Below are 7,059 nucleotides of genomic sequence, written 5' to 3'. Positions count from 1 at the left end.
TAAAACAAGTTTTATTCATGCTTTTGTGGCATTTTTTCTTTATTATAATTTTCCACCGTCTAAAGTATCACTTTATCATTCTGACATCAACAGTTTTATTTTTGTTAATTATTTGGATATTTCTTGAGTTTTTTAAATTATAATTTGATGGGAAAATTTGATTTCAAAAAAGTGAACATAAAAAAAGTATTAAATACTGTTTTTTAAAATCAATATTAATACTTAATTCAAAGAGTTTTTAAAAAGTGTCATTAACAAAATTGGCCTGTCAGAAGATCAAATTATCGACCTTGCCAGTAATAAAAGCAAGCTCTTCCTTATGAGCTAATAGACCATACAATAATAATCAAATATCATGTACATAATTTTAAATAGGGTTTAAGTTTATAAACCAAATAGTGCAATAGTGATCAAAAATTTATTTTTTAAGACTTGACGGTTCAATCTTCACCCCTGGTCAGAACATACTAAGCAATGCCACTGCAATTGCCTGATTTTCTTTCTTGATGTACTTGGTACTGAGGTGGAAATTTAAATTGATTAAACAAAATTATGTAAAATTTATGTTTTACATGGCTAAAATATGGCTTTATCATCAAATAATTTACAAAACATTGTGCACTGCCAGGTCATATACAAAAATTATTGTCTGAAAGCAATTGTGTTATACCATATATCTAAAACAATGTTAAGATGTGGAATCGCCCCATGTAACTTGTAGATGTGGAAAATATAAGTGACAGATTTTCTTTTTCAACGTAGGTTCTACGAGCAATGAATTTTTATATACATTATAACTAAAATGAAAAGCCAAATAAAAGGATTTATGTTTCCTTTTTTTAACTTTCAATACAGGTTTAACTATTACATTAAACGTACAAAATATTTTCATATTATAAAACAAGTTTTATTGATGCCTTTGTGGAACTTTTTCTTCATGAAACTTTTTCACAACCTAAATGCCCCTTTATCTTGCCAACATTAAAAGTTTTATCTTAGTAATTATTTGAGAATTCTTAAGTTTTTTATATTATAATTTAAGAGGAATTTAATATAAAGAAAGTAAACCTAAAAAAGGCATTAAATACTGTTTATTTCTGTCATAAATGTTGATACTAATATTAAACAATTTTAAAACTATCAGTATAGGAAATGGTCTATAAGAGGATCGAACTCTCGACCTTGGCGTTATTAGCACCACGCTCTTCCGACTGAGCTAATAGACCTGACATTGACGTGGTTATATTAAGTAAATACTTACAAAAATGGTATAAATATTTGAAGATTTGACGGTTACATATTCACCCCTAGTCAGAACATCCTAGGGATGCCACTGGGATTGACTGATTTTCTTTTTTGATATACTTGGTACTGATGTTGGAACTTTAATTTCCTTGACCAATATTGTCAAGAAATTTATGTTTTAAATTGCTAAAATATGGCTTTATAATCGACGAATTTAGAAAATATTGTTCACTGCTAGACCATATTCAGAAATTATTTTCTCGGAAGTAATTAAAATACTTTGATGCAACATATCTGAGCAATGTTAATATGAATAACTGCCCTCATCTAACTTGTAGATGTAGAAAATATAAGTAACAGACTTTCTTTTTCAAGGTAGGTTCCACAAGCAATCAATTTTTAGGTATAACTAGAATGAAAACCAAAGAGAAGGCTTTTGTTGACTTTTTTCAATTTCAATATAGGTTCAACTAACACATTAAACATACAAATCATTTTGATATTATAAAACAAGTTTTATTCCCCTTTTGTGGCATTTCTTTCTTTATTATAATTTTCCAGAGTCTAAAGTATCACTTTATGATTCTGACATCAACAGTTTTATTTTTATTAATTATTTGGATATTTCTTGAGTTTTTTAAATTATAATTTGATAGGAAAATTTGATTTCAAAAAATTGTAGCTAAAAAAGGCATTTAATAATGTTTATTTCTGTCATAAATATTGATACTTAAATTAACCAGTTTTGAAAAACTATCAGTATAGGAAATGGTCTGTGAGAGAATCGAACTCTCAACTTTGGCATTATTAGCATAACACTCTTCCGACTGAGCTAATAGACTATACATAAATATGGCTTTATCAAGTAGATTTTACAAAATGGTGTAAAATTTGAAGATTTGACAGTTACATATTCACCCCTAGGACAGTTACATATTCACCCTAGTTAGAACATCCTAGTGATGACACTGGGATTGACTGATTTTCTTTTTTGATATACTTGGTACTGATGTTGGAAATTTAATTTCATTAACGAATATTGTCAAGAAATTTATATTTTACATTGCTAAAATATGGCTTTACATTCGACTAATTTACAAAACATTGTGCACTGCTAGCTCATATCCAGAAATTATTATCTCGAAGTAATTAAAATACTTTGATGCCATATATCTAAGCAATGTTAGTATGAATAGTTGCCCTCATCTCACTTGTAGATGTAGAAAATATAGGTGACAGACATTTTTTCAAGGTGGGTTCCACGAACAATCAATGTTTAGTTATATTATAACTAGAATGAATGGCCAATAGAAGGCTTTTGTTGACTTTTTCAATTTCAATATAGGTTCAAGTAATACATTAAACATACAAAACATTTTGATATTATAAAACAAGTTTTATTCATGCTTTTGTGGCATTTTTCTTTATTATAATTTTCCACCGTCTAAAGTATCACTTTATCATTCTGACATCAACAGTTTTATTTTTGTTAATTATTTGGATATTTCTTGAGTTTTTTAAATTATAATTTGATGGGAAAATTTGATTTCAAAAAAGTGAACATAAAAAAGTATTAAATACTGTTTTTTAAAATCAATATTAATACTTAATTTAAAGAGTTTTTAAAAAGTGTCATTAACAAAATTGGCCTGTCAGAAGATCAAATTATCGACCTTGCCAGTAATAAAAGCAAGCTCTTCCTTATGAGCTAATAGACCATACAATAATAATCAAATATCATGTACATAATTTTAAATAGGGTTTAAGTTTATAAACCAAATAGTGCAATAGTGATCAAAAATTTATTTTTTAAGACTTGACAGTTCAATCTTCACCCCTGGTCAGAACATACTAAGCAATGCCACTGCAATTGCCTGATTTTCTTTCTTGATGTACTTGGTACTGAGGTGCGAAATTTAAATTGATTAAACAAAATTATGTAAAAATTTATGTTTTACATGGCTAAAATATGGCTTTATCATCAAATAATTTACAAAACATTGTGCACTGCCAGGTCATATACAAAAATTATTGTCTCAGAAGCAATTGTGTTATACCATATATCTAAAACAATGTTAAGATGTGGAATCGCCCCATGTAACTTGTAGATGTGGAAAATATAAGTGACAGATTTTCTTTTTCAACGTAGGTTCTACGAGCAATGAATTTTTATATACATTATAACTAAAATGAAAAGCCAAATAAAAGGATTTATGTTTCCTTTTTTTAACTTTCAATACAGGTTTAACTATTACATTAAACGTACAAAATATTTTCATATTATAAAACAAGTTTTATTGATGCCTTTGTGGAACTTTTTCTTCATGAAACTTTTTCACAACCTAAATGCCCCTTTATCTTGCCAACATTAAAAGTTTTATCTTAGTAATTATTTGAGAATTCTTAAGTTTTTTATATTATAATTTAAGAGGAATTTAATATAAAGAAAGTAAACCTAAAAAAGGCATTAAATACTGTTTATTTCTGTCATAAATGTTGATACTAATATTAAACAATTTTAAAACTATCAGTATAGGAAATGGTCTATAAGAGGATCGAACTCTCGACCTTGGCGTTATTAGCACCACGCTCTTCCGACTGAGCTAATAGACCTGACATTGACGTGGTTATATTAAGTAAATACTTACAAAATGGTATAAATATTTGAAGATTTGACGGTTACATATTCACCCCTAGTCAGAACATCCTAGGGATGCCACTGGGATTGACTGATTTTCTTTTTTGATATACTTGGTACTGATGTTGGAACTTTAATTTCCTTGACCAATATTGTCAAGAAATTTATGTTTTAAATTGCTAAAATATGGCTTTATAATCGTAATTTAGAAAATATTGTTCACTGCTAGACCATATTCAGAAATTATTTTCTCGAAGTAATTAAAATACTTTGATGCAACATATCTGAGCAATGTTAATATGAATAACTGCCCTCATCTAACTTGTAGATGTAGAAAATATAAGTAACAGACTTTCTTTTCAAGGTAGGTTCCACAAGCAATCAATTTTTAGGTATAACTAGAATGAAAACCAAAGAGAAGGCTTTTGTTGACTTTTTTCAATTTCAATATAGGTTCAACTAACACATTAAACATACAAATCATTTTGATATTATAAAACAAGTTTTATTCCCTTTTGTGGCATTTCTTTCTTTATTATAATTTTCCAGAGTCTAAAGTATCACTTTATGATTCTGACATCAACAGTTTTATTTTTATTAATTATTTGGATATTTCTTGAGTTTTTTAAATTATAATTTGATAGGAAAATTTGATTTCAAAAAATTGTAGCTAAAAAAGGCATTTAATAATGTTTATTTCTGTCATAAATATTGATACTTAAATTAACCAGTTTTGAAAAACTATCAGTATAGGAAATGGTCTGTGAGAGAATCGAACTCTCAACTTTGGCATTATTAGCATAACACTCTTCCGACTGAGCTAATAGACTATACATAAATATGGCTTTATCAAGTAGATTTTTACAAAATGGTGTAAAAATTTGAAGATTTGACAGTTACATATTCACCCCTAGGACAGTTACATATTCACCCCTAGTTAGAACATCCTAGTGATGACACTGGGATTGACTGATTTTCTTTTTTGATATACTTGGTACTGATGTTCGAAATTTAATTTCATTAACGAATATTGTCAAGAAATTTATATTTTACATTGCTAAAATATGGCTTTACATTTGACTAATTTACAAAACATTGTGCACTGCTAGCTCATATCCAGAAATTATTATCTCGGAAGTAATTAAAATACTTTGATGCCATATATCTAAGCAATGTTAGTATGAATAGTTGCCCTCATCTCACTTGTAGATGTAGAAAATATAGGTGACAGACATTTTTTTCAAGGTGGGTTCCACGAACAATCAATGTTTAGTTATATTATAACTAGAATGAATGGCCAATAGAAGGCTTTTGTTGACTTTTTCAATTTCAATATAGGTTCAAGTAATACATTAAACATACAAAACATTTTGATATTATAAAACAAGTTTTATTCATGCTTTTGTGGCATTTTTCTTTATTATAATTTTCCACCGTCTAAAGTATCACTTTATCATTCTGACATCAACAGTTTTATTTTTGTTAATTATTTGGATATTTCTTGAGTTTTTTAAATTATAATTTGATGGGAAAATTTGATTTCAAAAAAGTGAACATAAAAAAAGTATTAAATACTGTTTTTAAAATCAATATTAATACTTAATTTAAAGAGTTTTAAAAGTGTCATTAACAAAATTGGCCTGTCAGAAGATCAAATTATCGACCTTGCCAGTAATAAAAGCAAGCTCTTCCTTATGAGCTAATAGACCATACAATAATAATCAAATATCATGTACATAATTTTAAATAGGGTGTAAGTTTATAAACCAAATAGTGCAATAGTGATCAAAAATTTATTTTTTAAGACTTGACGGTTCAATCTTCACCCCTGGTCAGAACATACTAAGCAATGCCACTGCAATTGCCTAATTTTCTTTCTTGATGTACTTGGTACTGAGGTGGGAAATTTAAATTGATTAAACAAAATTATGTAAAAATTTATGTTTTACATGGCTAAAATATGGCTTTATCATCAAATAATTTACAAAACATTGCGCACTGCCAGGTCATATACAAAAATTATTGTCTCAGAAGCAATTGTGTTATACCATATATCTAAAACAATGTTAAGATGTGGAATCGCCCCATGTAACTTGTAGATGTGGAAAATATAAGTGACAGATTTTCTTTTTCAACGTAGGTTCTACGAGCAATGAATTTTTATATACATTATAACTAAAATGAAAAGCCAAATAAAAGGATTTATGTTTCCTTTTTTTAACTTTCAATACAGGTTTAACTATTACATTAAACGTACAAAATATTTTCATATTATAAAACAAGTTTTATTGATGCCTTTGTGGAACTTTTTCTTCATGAAACTTTTTCACAACCTAAATGCCCCTTTATCTTGCCAACATTAAAAGTTTTATCTTAGTAATTATTTGAGAATTCTTAAGTTTTTTATATTATAATTTAAGAGGAATTTAATATAAAGAAAGTAAACCTAAAAAAGGCATTAAATACTGTTTATTTCTGTCATAAATGTTGATACTAATATTAAACAATTTTAAAAACTATCAGTATAGGAAATGGTCTATAAGAGGATCGAACTCTCGACCTTGGCGTTATTAGCACCACGCTCTTCCGACTGAGCTAATAGACCTGACATTGACGTGGTTATATTAAGTAAATACTTACAAAATGGTATAAATATTTGAAGATTTGACGGTTACATATTCACCCCTAGTCAGAACATCCTAGGGATGCCACTGGGATTGACTGATTTTCTTTTTTGATATACTTGGTACTGATGTTGGAACTTTAATTTCCTTGACCAATATTGTCAAGAAATTTATGTTTTAAATTGCTAAAATATGGCTTTATAATCGACGAATTTAGAAAATATTGTTCACTGCTAGACCATATTCAGAAATTATTTTCTCGAAGTAATTAAAATACTTTGATGCAACATATCTGAGCAATGTTAATATGAATAACTGCCCTCATCTAACTTGTAGATGTAGAAAATATAAGTAACAGACTTTCTTTTCAAGGTAGGTTCCACAAGCAATCAATTTTTAGGTATAACTAGAATGAAAAACCAAAGAGAAGGCTTTTTGTTGACTTTTTTTCAATTTCAATATAGGTTCAACTAACACATTAAACATACAAATCATTTTGATATTATAAAACAAGTTTTATTCCCCTTTTGTGGCATTTCTTTCTTTATTATA

At 27.8% G+C, this 7,059-nt stretch overlaps 3 non-coding genes across 3 annotated transcripts; all 3 read right to left on the bottom strand.

The window, feature by feature from the left end:
• Positions 1-1,153: 1,153 nt before the first annotated feature.
• Trnai-aau lies at positions 1,154-1,226 on the bottom strand. Its single transcript has one exon. It is a non-coding gene; the product is annotated as a tRNA-Ile (tRNA).
• Positions 1,227-3,785: 2,559 nt separating this feature from the next.
• Trnai-aau lies at positions 3,786-3,858 on the bottom strand. Its single transcript has one exon. It is a non-coding gene; the product is annotated as a tRNA-Ile (tRNA).
• Positions 3,859-6,415: 2,557 nt separating this feature from the next.
• On the bottom strand, positions 6,416-6,488 carry Trnai-aau. Its single transcript has one exon. It is a non-coding gene; the product is annotated as a tRNA-Ile (tRNA).
• Positions 6,489-7,059: the final 571 nt, after the last annotated feature.

This window comes from Xenia sp. Carnegie-2017, unplaced genomic scaffold, assembly GCF_021976095.1.
Source record: "Xenia sp. Carnegie-2017 unplaced genomic scaffold, XeniaSp_v1 HiC_scaffold_6, whole genome shotgun sequence".
Taxonomy (NCBI): Eukaryota; Metazoa; Cnidaria; class Anthozoa; order Malacalcyonacea; family Xeniidae; genus Xenia; species Xenia sp. Carnegie-2017.
The sequence above is the reverse complement of the archived record's forward strand: the minus strand, read 5'-3'. Positions and strand labels throughout refer to the sequence as shown.